The sequence below is a fragment of the Pyrus communis genome, chromosome 5, assembly GCF_963583255.1.
Source record: "Pyrus communis chromosome 5, drPyrComm1.1, whole genome shotgun sequence".
Lineage (NCBI taxonomy): Eukaryota > Viridiplantae > Streptophyta > Magnoliopsida > Rosales > Rosaceae > Pyrus > Pyrus communis.
Genome location: NC_084807.1, coordinates 12177051 through 12190882, shown reverse-complemented (window position 1 = coordinate 12190882; position 13832 = coordinate 12177051).

Sequence of the window (13832 nt, the reverse complement as noted above, 5' to 3'; positions counted from 1 at the left end):
TTTCTCAATGTTACAATCATAGACTCACACAATTAATAAACAAACAAACAATAACAACTAAACAACCTAACAAGGCAGAAACGAAATAGCAACAAAGAGAAGAGTTTTTTAGAAATCTGGATCTGGAGTGCTTTCTAAGTCTTCCTTTGTTGAATGCATGGGTTGCCTCCCAAGTAGCGCTAAGAAACAAACAAACACCAAAATGACTCAAATGACTCTAAAAACACATATTTTTGGGTTTTTCAAAAGATTTTTTTTTTTTTTTTTTATCAAATTTTCGGAGTTTTATACCAAGACACTATAAAACACACTAAAACACTCTAAAAACGCTTAAAACAGCAAGAAACAACATTCTAAGTGAAAGGTGAATAAATCCCACGAAATTCATGCAAATACAAATTGTTTACCCCCCCACACTTAAATCAAACTTTGTCCTCAATGTTTTAAGTAGAAAGTCACAACAGAGCAAGCAAATAAACAAATACGAGAAAGAAAGCAAAGTATTGGCAGTAAAGAAAAAGAAAGGAATAAAAATAAGTCTCTTAAAGGGGTTTCCAAGTTCTTCTCTATTCGGATGCATGGGTTGCCTCCCACGAAGCGCTTTCTTTTACGTCTTGCAGCCGGACGGTACCTCCGTTTAAGCTTGACTAGGTTCCACGGCATGGAGGGGTACCTCCTCCACGACATGCTCCTCAAACATCTCGTAATAGGGCTTCAATCGATGCCCATTCACTTTGAATTCTTGCTGCGTCCTTAAACTTTTGATTTGCACTGCACCATGAGGGAAAACATTAGTAACAACAAACGGGCCAATCCATTTAGAACGCAACTTACCAGGAAACAACCGTAGGCGAGAGTTGAAAAGTAACACTTTCTGCCCAACTGTGAAGGTCTTGGTTCGAATCATTTTATCATGGAATGCTTTGGTCTTGGCTTTGTACATCCGGGCATTCTCATAGGCTTCATTCCGAATCTCCTCAGGTTCATTCAATTGGAGCTTCCTATGAACTCCCGCTGCATCTATGTCCATGTTGAAAGTCTTCACGGCCCAATGTGCCTTGTGCTCTAACTCTACGGGCAAATGACATGGCTTACCATAGACGAGCCGAAAAGGTGACATCCCAATGGGTGTTTTGTATGCCGTACGATATGCCCACAGTGCATCATCTAAACGTAAGCTCCAATCCCTCCTTGTTGGTCCAACGGTCTTCTCCAAAATTTGTTTGATTTCTCGGTTAGACACCTCGGCTTGGCCATTTGTTTGAGGATGGTAAGGTGTGGAGACCTTATGGTTGACATGGTACTTTCTTAGCAACGCCTCAATGGTCCGATTGCAAAAGTGAGACCCTCCATCACTTATGATTACTCTCGGCATTCCAAAGCTAGCAAGAATGTTAGTTTTCACGAAATCTACAACCACCTTAGAATCGTTAGTACGGGTGGCTTTTGCTTCCACCCATTTAGAAACATAATCAACGGCTAGCAAGATATAAGTGAAACCATAAGATGGAGGGAAAGGGCCCATGAAATCAATGCCCCAAACATCAAAAATTTCAACATTAAAGACAGGGGTTTGCGGCATTTGGTCCTTGGTACCTATGTTACCCATTCGTTGGCAACGATCACAAGACATACAAAAGGTTCTAGCATCCCTAAATATAGTCGGCCAATAAAAACCACACTCTAGAACCTTGAGGGCAGTGCGTTGTGTGCCAAAATGGCCACCACATGCATATGTGTGACAAAAGCTTAGAATTGAGTGAAATTCAGAATCATGCACACATCTACGTACAATTTGATCTGAGCAATACTTCCACAAATAAGGGTCATCCCAAACATAGAAACGTGCATCATTTTTAAGCTTATCACGTTGGTGCTTGTTTAGTTCATTTGGAATTTGTTTAGCCACCAAGTAATTCACTAAATCTGCATACCATGGTTCACTTACCTCAATGGATAGCAGCTGCTCATCGGGAAAAGTTTCAGGGATAGGCACGGCATGTTCATGCTCTTCGTGGATCATTCGGCTTAAATGGTCAGCCACTACATTCTCGCTTCCTTTCTTATCCCGGATTTCAATATCAAATTCTTGAAGAAGAAGAATCCAACGGATAAGCCTCGGCTTTGCTTCCTTTTTCGTGAGCAAGTACCTCAAAGCTGCATGATCAGAATAAACGATTACTTTAGTACCAATTAAATATGAACGGAATTTATCTAAAGCAAAAACCACAGCTAGAAGTTCTTTTTCCGTCGTGGAGTAGTTCAATTGGGCATCATTGAGAGTCCGAGAGGCATAGTATATGACATGCGGCCGCTTGTCTCTTCTTTGTCCTAGAACAGCTCCTAATGCATAGTCGGATGCATCGCACATGAGCTCGAACGGAAGGCTCCAATCTGGAGGTACAATAATGGGGGTCGAGACTAGCTTCTCTTTGAGTTGGTTAAATGCCGAATTACACTCTTCATCAAACTTGAATGGCACATCTTTTTGAAGCAATCGGCAAAGAGGGTTGGACATCTTGGAGAAGTCCTTGATAAAACGCCTATAGAACCCTGCATGGCCAAGAAACGAACGTACCTCTCTAACCGAAGTAGGAGAGGGTAAGTGACGTACAAGGTCTATTTTCGATTTATCTACTTCAATTCCTTTTTCTGAAACAATATGTCCTAAAACTATACCTTGTTTCACCATAAAGTGACATTTCTCCCAATTCAAGACAAGGTTAGTTTCAACACATCGTTTCAAAATTAAGGTCAGATTATCCAAGCAATTATCAAATGAACTCCCAAATACACTGAAATCATCCATGAAAACCTCAATGATCTTTTCAACAAAATCGGAAAATATACTTACCATACACCTTTGGAAAGTGGCCGGTGCGTTGCATAAGCCAAATGGCATGCGACGATAAGCAAATGTTCCAAAGGGACATGTGAATGTGGTCTTCTCTTGATCATCCGGGGCTATCACAATTTGGTTATATCCAGAGTATCCATCAAGAAAACAGTAAAAAGCATGACCGGCTAACCTTTCGAGCATCTGGTCGATGAATGGCAAAGGAAAGTGATCTTTCCTAGTCATGGCATTTAGCTTCCGGTAATCGATACATACTCGCCATCCAGTCTGAATGCGTGTAGGCACGAGCTCATTCTCATCATTCTTGATAACAGTTACTCCGGACTTCTTGGGAACGACTTGAACTGGAGAGACCCAACGGCTATCGGAGATAGGGTAGATCACTCCGCAATCCAAAAGCTTGATTATTTCCTTCTTCACCACTTCCATCATCGGAGGGTTGAGACGGCGTTGAGCCTCTCGAGTTGGTTTAGCCCCCTCCTCAAGAAGTATACGGTGCATGCATGTGGTAGGGCTTATTCCTTTAATGTCGGCCAAAGTCCACCCTATGGCCGTTTCGAAGCGTGTAAAGATGAGTGTCTTAAGAATTTTTTTTTAAAGAGAATAAAGAGCAAATGAGGTGGAGAAATGCGGACTGGGATCGAAGGTGATTGCAGGAATAGGTTTTGGGTTGACAATTTTTTTATTAACTTTGAAATTATTAAGCCTATTTATATATATTTTTTTAAATCTAATTAGCCTTGTGAGATCCATTTATGTGTCACATCAACACATTACAAAATTTTTGACAGAATTGTGATGGAAGCACTACATTGATTTGAGACACTTGTGAGACTACATTGATCAATTTTCATTTTTAGGATCATTTTGATGTCACGGGTCAATTTCAGGGACCATTTTGATGTCCAAGGTCAATTTCAAGGACCATTTGTGAGGCAAAAAAAAAAAAAAAAAAAAAAAAAAAAGGACTTATGGGGCCCATTTATGTGCCACAATAGCACTTAATAGAATTTTAACAGAATTGTGATGGAATGACCACATTGATTTGCAACTCCTATATATCAAGGACTACATTGATTTTTCAATTTCAGTGACTATCTTGATGGTGAAGGTCAATTTCAGGGACCATTTGTGATTAAAACTCTTTCTATTATAATATTTAAGCCCTGGCATTCTCTCCTTTAAAAAAAAAAAAAAATTACTCTACAAGCTTTTTAGATGGGTAGAGATACGTTAAAGAAGCAAAAAATAAAAAAAAAATAAATAAATAAATAAAAAAGGCTCAAAATGGCTAATTAGGGAAAATAATCACAAGGGTTGGCTAGAAAGGCTCAAATGAAAGAAAAAAAAAATGCCTATGTTATTTCCAGAATTTTACATGAATTGATGAATGTAACAAGAGGTATAAAGCAAGTTCTAGAGATGCATAATGGTTCAATCTATTTTAGGCTCAAAAGCTCACAAGGATTACATAAGCTTACTAGATTCACATATGAAACTTTAAATCATGCTCTAGTTTCATTTCAACAAGGCTATGTGCATATAAGTTAAAACAAAGATACTGTAAAGAACTAATGTCAAGATTAAATTTCTTGAAAATTATGAAAAATGAAGAGCGAATCTCATCACTGAATTGGGAAGTAGCTACCAAAAAACAAGTTTAAAAACAAAATTTGGATTTTTCGAAATTTTATATTTTTTATGTACTATTATTTTTTAGGCTAAAACAAAAAGACGAAAATGTAACGACCTGTTCCCAATTTTACGGTTTTTTTATAATTTTAATAAGTGAATGTACGAAAATGCCCTTCAAGGCAAATGCGTTGATTTTGTTTGACCACCTTATCATGTCACGTAAGAATCATGTTCTTGGTGTATTTGGGTAGTACTCGTCACTACGAATGCGTGGGTACATTGGAGTTGTAACGAAGATTCTACAAACCTTTAAAGATCGAGGGTATTTTAGTAATTTGCCATTTGAAACACATGTTGTATCTGGAGTAGTGTGCCATGTGGGCACCTAAAAATTCTAGAACTCTCTCTCTCTCCTCCCTTTTCTCTCCCGTTCTCTCTTTCTCTCGAGTGTTCTCTCACTCTCTATGGGTTCTCCCTTTCTTCCTATGAAACAAACCACCACCACCACCAAAATTTGGCCTGTTGAACATGAAAACCACCGTTATCTGCATGTCCTCACCATCATAAACTCCGTTGTGATTTTTATTTCATTGAAAACAAACCCGAAACACTAGTTCCAAGAACAAGGTCTTGGGCTGAGACTTCTAGGCATGACTCAGACAATTTTCAACTCAAAACAGGTATAATTCGATTCCTATCGTCTAGTAGATAAATTTTCATGTTTGGATCGTGTGCTTTGGTTGAAAAATGAGAAAGTTATAACGATATAAGGTTTGCCTAGTTTCCGACGAATCCTTGACCTTCCAGACCATTTTCCGGCCAAAAAACGGCGAGTTAACTGCCGGGGAAGGTACCAATCTGTTCTTCTTGTTCCAAGCTATAATTTTCGTTTTTAAATCACTTGATTCCGTAGAGTATTGACAAAGTTATGGATGTTGAAAGGTTGCCCAGAAATTCCTGCGAGTTACCAGTCTTCCCGCGGACAGCCGTCTTTCAGGCCATTGTATGGCCACGTCCGACCACTATTTGGACTCCAAGTAGGTATAAATTTGTTCTAAACTTCTCTAACTTTGATTTGGTGTATTATGGGTCAAATTTGGTTGAGAAACAAGTGAGATATAGAGTTCTAAAGATTGCCCCAGCAATCTGCAAAATCTGCAGAATCTGGCGAAGTTCCATTAAGGTCCGCCACTTGATTAGAATTGTAATCGATGATCTGATAGTTGGATCATCACCAAACTCTAATACATTATAGTACGTAATATTTGAGGACCATAGGAACTTACGGATCGGGGATCCGACGTACGGATCTTCCCGAATTGGATTTGTAAATTCATAAAATAAAACGTTAACCGCCACTTGAAATTGTAATTGGCGAAGATCCAACCATGTGATCGTAATGAAACCTTAGTATGATGTTTTAGAAGCATAATTTGGATATTTGGAAGTTACGGATCCAAAATCTGAGATACAAATCAAAGGATGCAGTGAAACCGGAGAAGATACTATTTCTAAAACTAAACAAAACTAAAAAATAAAAAAAGGAACTAGACCAAGAAAGAGACTGTTTATGAAATTGGACAAGAAAGAGACACTATTTATGAAACTGTACCAATTACTATACATTATTTATGAAATTGGACCAATAACTAAACACTATTTATGCAGCATGACCAAGAACTAGGAACTATATATGAAAGTGGACCAAGAACTAGGCACTATTTATGAAACTGGACCAAGAATGAGACACTATTTGTGAAACTGTACCAACTACTATATACTATTTATGAAATAGGACTCAATAACCAAACACTATTTATGAAAGTGAACAAAGAACTAGGTATTATTTATGAATATGGACCAATAAATAGTGTAGTACCGTTTAGTTTCATAAATAGTATAGTACCGTTTAGTTTCATAAATAGTGTAGTATCAGTCAGTTTCATATATAGTATAGTACTATTTGGTTTCATAAATAGTATAGTACTGTTCACTTTCATAAACAATGTCTGTAATGGACCCACGTGCGTCAGGTTTTTTTTCTTTTAAATTCTTTTTTATATTAAAATTGTGCCATTTTTATTAAAATTTTAAGTTATTTTGTTTTCTTTATTAAAATTTAAGGGTTTTTCATTAAAATTTAAGTTTTTTTTCATTAAATAAAGTTATAGCATGATTTTTTGTTAAAATAAACTTAGCCCAAACCCTTTTCATGAAAGTTTCCAAAGAAAAAAGAAGAATTACTCCAAAAAAGAAAAGCAAAGATGGAAGGGTATGATGATCCATGCAATGGGTAAGGCCGAGAAACGTAGTTGTTATTTAAATTGGTTTCAATATTGTTTTTCAGACCCTAAAATCTAAACAAAGAAAGAGCTAGGAGCGAATATCCTTCAATATTGCGCGGGTTTGCCATTAGGCGTTATTGTGCCTGGAGGACTTCTAGCAAGAAAATACACAATTAACGAGTGGGAGACGGTGCATAAGAATGTTTATGCATATATAAGGACATCTAAAGACCTTGGACAAGAATATGAAGATCTACATGAGGAGGGATCAGCAAAATACCAACAGGTGTAATCGTATTTATTAGCTCATTTAAAAATCACGGTTACAATTTTAAACAAATAAACGGTTATGGGTATAACCGTTTATTCATCAAATTTACGTTGATGGTTATGGGTATTACCCGTATTTATAAATGAGTACCCATTTATTTTAATATATATAAAATTAAAAATAAAAATAAAAAAGAAACTAAAAACCCTAAAAATATTTGACCTTTCCCAGACTCTCGCTGCTCATCTCTCTAGCTCCTCACTGCGCTCTTTCTCAACTCCATATCTCTCTCTCTCTCTCATCTCCGACAAAACAGTCGGTTTGTTGCCCTTTATTTAGTCGTCGATGGTGGCAGCACTTGAAACCTACATCCACGACGGAGTTTCACGCGGTCTCCTTTCTGTTGAGTGTTTGAAAGTTTACTTTTGGAATATTTTGGAATATTTTTAGAAGTTTTACTTTGTAATCATATAGAGTTTGATCTATTTTCTCTTGGTCTAGATGTTATAATTGAAGAATTGCTTGGGTGTAACAGGAAAAAGATGTTAAAAATGCATGACAGAGCTATTTTGTTAGTAAAAAATCAATTCTTAACAAAGTATATTATATTACCTTCATTGATAACAGCCAAAGTTCTAAAAGACGCAAAGTGTAAGTCGGACGGCGAGCTGGGGCTTAGCACCTAGGTAGTTAGGCGGGGACTAGGCGGGGGCATAGAAGGATTTAAGTAAGTTTATTATATATTGTATAAATAAGTGTCTATTTATACTTAAAAAACACACATAATTATATTGGTATACATAAATTACAAAAATAAAATAAGATATATATTATAAAGTGTTAGACCATAATGAAAACATGGGGAACAAGCATATAATGATTGTTCATCCAAGTATTCAACAAGTCTCTTACATCTTATTGAAAAATTAAAATGCAAAATGAAAGTTATCAATTTCTACCAAGAGAGAGTCGAGACCCAGGCGGGTTTAGATAGGCTAGGTGAGCACCTAGGTAGGGCTTGGCAGACGCCTAAGCGGGTCTAGGTGTATTTCCTTAATTTCCAAAGGCCTAGGAACTAATCGAGGCGGTGACCACACCGCCTAGCACCTAGGTGACGCTAGGTAGAGATTTTTAGAACATTGATAACAACTAAAAATATCATCAATAAACTGTTGTCTCAATTATTGGAATGGTATAAGGATTTAAAAGATTGAAATACAAATTTATGACAAATTTTATTTTTAATTCTCAAGTTGTTAAAAAAACTTGTAGACGGGTAAATGGGTAAAAAGCGAAAGAATGGATAAATGGGTAAGCGGGTATGCGGTTACGGTTAAATGTGTATGCGGTTATGGGTATGGTTAACAGTTTATAAATGGTTATAGATATGGGTATAACCGTTTATGCAATTACCCAACCAGTAAATGATTATGCAGGTAAGTGCCTAAACGATTTTGGGTAAATAACCGCGGTTATATGCCCACCATAACCCTTGTCCAACCCTAATCATGAGTATTGGCATTGAGTTATGATAACTTACCTTAACTTAAAACTATATTTTCTCGATTTTGCCCATTTTCTTGAAGATTATGATACACCGGTAAAATGATTGACTCAACTATGGATGGCAAAAGATTTTAAATCATTAGCAAGCGCATAAACAATGGAAGATGTATCATACAGTTGCGTAAGTGAGTTGGTAGGCAGGTGTGGTTCAAGTTGGAAAACATGGTTCAACTAAGAAGGTAAATACTTGTCTCCGTGATCTTATGTGAGACTTGCGCATTTAAAAGCAAAATAGGGGAACTTTATTCATATTATGAATCTGTCTGCAGCCATGGTAACTAAGGAAGTGTCAATCGGTAAAGTTCGAAGACTTGCCATCTATTTGGACGGAAACGGAAAGGTCGATAAAAATGCTCCTGCAAGTGATGAACATCTGAGACGGAGACGGAAAGGTAAATACTTGTTGTCTCCATGATCATATGTAAACTATTCCTTTATGCCTATGCACTTATCGAAATGTAAATTATTTCTTTATGCACTTATTGAAATATAAAATATTCCTTTATATGCACTTATCGAAATATAATTATTCATTTATGCACTCATAAAAATTTAAATTATTCCTTTATGCATATGCACTCATCAAAATGTAAATTATTCCCTTATGAACTCATGGAAATATAAAATATTGCTTTATGAGTAAGCACTCTGTAGACATGTAAATTTCGTTGTATCCAAATAATGCATCACAAAGTTCCACGTGGCATATGATGAGTCACATATGGACAAGTCATCAATGACATGTGGCACAAATCAAGCAAAGGAAGTATAAAACCTTCCCAAAATTTGGCTAAAGGGAGAAAACTCCTTTAAATTTCTCCAAAGGGTCCAAATTGATCTTAAAATCGGAAAGAAAGGTAAGGCATCTTCATATAACAAGCAAGAATTGAAGATTACTCACAAAATAGGCAACAAAGCCTACAAATTTCAGCCAAGGGAGTAAAGGTGGCTGAAATTATTTCATGGACAAATTAGGACACAAATCAAAGCTAAATCCACCCAAGGCAAGCTTTGAGAAGCCTACAAATACGAGGTCCTCCCACAAGCATCAGGGTCGAAAATTACACATTGAGTACACATTGAGAAGAACCTCTGCACAAATCTTTGAAGACCAATATGTTGCCAAAGCTCTCTTTGAATAACTCACAACCAAAGCTGAAGCACTCCCTTGAAGAATCAACAAGCACTTGTGCCAATTCAAGATCAAGTCATTAAGACCCTTGAATCAACAAAGTCCTACATCAACTCTACCTTTGCCGCAACCCTAAACCTGAGGTGAAGACTATCCATGCATTATTTCAAGCTTAAAACTTGAAGCAATCGTTCAATCGCTTGTCTGAGATCAAGTTATCGTAACCCTTGGATCAACAACCTATGCATCTACATCAAATTTGAAGATTGAATCAGAGGAAAATTGTAAATAGAGATTGTAACCTACAAATTCATCAATACAAATCTACTTTGTACACGTTTTCTTGTTTCATTCGTTACATAATTTTCGTGTTTACAAATTTGGCACGCTCGATGGAAACCTCTCTGCCTCTCATCACTGTCTTCAAACCCTCAAAAAGCACAAATGGTAGCAAGAAAAGATCAAGTTGTTCCCGTTACCAACACAAAGAACAAAGGCATCCTTGCTGCAAGTGGTGGCACTTTAGGTGTCACAACCCGAAGCAAGGCAATAACTCTTTATGTCGTGCCTTCCACAAATGAAGTAGTGTCGTCCACCCTCCACCAATGCCTAAAGTTCTACCAAGAAGGGGTGAAGATGATACTAGGCTACACCAAGCCATTCACCGAAGCTAAATCACACATTGCAAACGCCAAGTTCTACATGGATGAAGAAATGGTGCCTAAAGCTCTTCCAAAAGATATCAAGTCTATAGGCAAAGCCACGCCAATAAAAAAGGAATGTCAAGCCGTGCCCAAAGAGCAAGAAAGGGAAGTCGTGCCATCTTCAAGCAAAGAGACGATGAGCCTGCTAAGCCCGCATCAACCAAAGGGAGTGTGACGCCCTCAAAAGGATCAAACACACCTGTCTTCTGATACATCCCTATGTCAAGAAGAAAGAATGGGTAATCCCTATTTGAAACTGGAACAAACAAAGCCGACACACAGCTGCATAAGGACGATGTAAAGTTGCTTAAGACAAATGCAATTTTACCTCTAACACAGCTAGAAGACGCTAAAGTTTCAAAACCACCACAAGGCTTCATGAAACCCTTTCCAAAAGGGACAAAACCAAGCTCTCTTCCCACCAAGAGGACCGAAGAAGGGTTCGACCCAAACGCCTACAAACTTATGTCAAAGGCTAGGTACAATTTCGCCTCCCCTTCAAATCTTGGAAAGAAAGAATCAAACACCGTCAACGACAAAGAACATGATCTCAAAGAGACTCAAAAGCGGTTGAAGGAGCATGGCTATGGAGTTGACAACAACAAAGCTGGACTTGGCCTTACACCAAATACACTCGTGAAGATCTCAATAAAAGCAAAGAGCGCTAGCGATCAACACATCAACGTGAGTATTGAACAAAATCAAGATGAGCCAAAACCCGCCCCTCAATCATCAGTAAAAGCAAAGATCGACTAAACCATTCAAAACCTAGGGTTTCGGGACTTGATTGTATTGGTGGATAAGACCGAACCTCTGTCTTCAAAAGGCTTAACATGCTAACACCCCAAAGCTCTGTTTTCTAAAGGTTGTCAAAACCCAAGAAACAAAACAACATGGTTAGTTCTCCTCCACGACGGTCGGCCTTGGAAAAGCTTAAAGAAACCAAAGAGCTTTCTTGAAAGAGAAAGACAACGCTGAAGGAAGAAAAACTCGATGGTCTAGCAGAAAAAGACGATGTTCAATTGTCGATTCCTTCAAGGATGAAGCACCAAGCAACCCTAGAGGTGGACACAAAATAACCACTGAAGGTAAAGAGGCGCACCATAATCCACACAAGCCAATCTTCACGCCAACAAGCCCAAAGAGACGATACTAAAGAGGAGGTCCAAGACATCTTCCACATCACTACCCAAGAAGACGAAGAAAATGATGTCCTCAAGGAAGATGTCACTGCTGCGCTACCTCAACTTAAGAACCCGGGGGGGGGGGGGGAGGGGGGGGCAAGCCACGGTTGATGATCTCAAGGAGCTCAACTTAGGCACAAACGAATAACCAAAGCCTATCTTCGTAAGTGCACTGTTAAGTACGATCGAGGTCGAAGAGTACTTCCAACTACTCTTGGAGTACAAAGACATCTTTGTTTGGACCTATAAGGAAATGCTCGACCTTAACCCTACCATTGCCATGCATCGTCTTGCAGTCAAGCCTGGAATACGACTGATAAAGCAAACTCAAAGATGTTATCGATCCGAGCTCATCCCACAAATTAAGGCTGAGATTGACAAGCTAATTGAAGCAAGCTTCATCCAAGAGGTGCAATACCTTAAGTGGATCTCCAATATCGTCATTGTCCTTAAAAAATCTGGACAAATACGTGTTTGCATAAACTTTCGAGACCTCAACGATGCTTGCCCGAAGGATGACTTTCCCTTGCCAATCATCGAAATCATGGTGGACGCAACCACTGGATACAATCAAATTTGCATGGCTCTGGAAGATGAGGAATTAACAGCCTTCTGCACTCCAAAAGTTATCTACTACTACAAGGTAATGCCATTTGGTCTTAAGAACGCTAGAGCTACATATCAACGCGCAATGCAGAAAATCTTCAGTTACAAGCTACATAAAAATGTAGAATGTTATGTAGACAATGTGGTTGTCAAGAGCAAAAAGAAATCTGATCACTTGAAAGATTTATGAATGGGGTTCGACAAATTATGCACTACAACCTCAAAATGAACCCGTTGAAGTGTGCATTTGGTGTTACTTCTAGGAAGTTCCTCAGCTTCATTGTTAAGCACCGTGGCATTGAAGTGGACCAATCAAAGATCAAGGCCACTTAAAGCATGCCCGAACCAAGAAACCTACACGAGCTAAAAAGACTACAAGGATGGCTAGCCTTCATCAGACGCTTCATGAAGAAAGGCATTCCATTCATATAGGATGACGCCTACCGTAATGCCTTCGAGAGCATAAAATGATACCTGGCAGGCCCATTTATCTTAGAAACACCTGTGCCTGGAAAACCGCTTATCCTATACATTGTTGCACAAGAAGGTTCCATTGGAGCACTTTTGGCACAAGAAAATGAAGACCAAAAGGAAAGAGCACTCTACTACCTAAGTAGAACCCTCATTGGTGTCAAGCTTAACTACTCATCAATTGAGAAGATGTGCCTTGACTTAGTCTTTGCTGTCCAAAAGCTTAGACACTACATGCATGCTTACACCATCCACTTGGTTGACAAAGCTGACTTGGTCAAATATGTCATGTTCAAGCCAGTTTTGACAGGGGGATTAGCGAAATGGGTGTTGTTTCTCAATCAATACGAGATCATCTACGTTCCAGCTAAAGCTGTTAAATGACAAGTGCTAGCAGACTTTCTTACCAATCATCCAATCCCAACCGATTGGAAAATCTCAGACGACTTACCTAACAAGGAAGTGTTCTACATCGACATTTTCCCGACATGGACAATGTTCTTCGACAAATCCACACGAGTAGATGGAGCGGGGTTAGGAGTAGTATTCATGTCACCACAAAGACAAATACTACCCTATTCCTTCCAACTAAGCAAGCTATGCTCTAACAACGTTGCTAAGTACCAAGTGCTAATTATTGAACTTCAAATGGTGATCAACATGGAAATCACAACGCTAGAAGTGTATGACGACTCCAAGCTCATAATCAATCAACTCTTGACTGAATATGAATTGAGGAAAGATGATCTCGTCCCAAACTTCCAGCTAAAAACTCAACTGCTACGAAAGTTCAAGGTCGTGAAGCTAGAACATGTGCCGAGAAAAGAAAATCAAATGGCAGACGCTTTCGCTAACTTAGCCTCAAGTATGGCGCTAAGAGAAGACGAAGCTGCAGACGTTCCCGTTTACCAAAGATGGGTGATCCTGCTCATCACTGAAATGCTACTAGATGATACAAACGTATCTCAGTACTTCCAGTACACACTAAAGAGTGGAGACAGTCGTTGATTAACTACGTGGAGCATGGAAAGCTTCGAGACAATCCTAGACGCCGCTCTGAAGTATGTCGACGAGGAACTTGTTTCCTCTACTACAAATGAACACTTTACCGACGCTTTTTT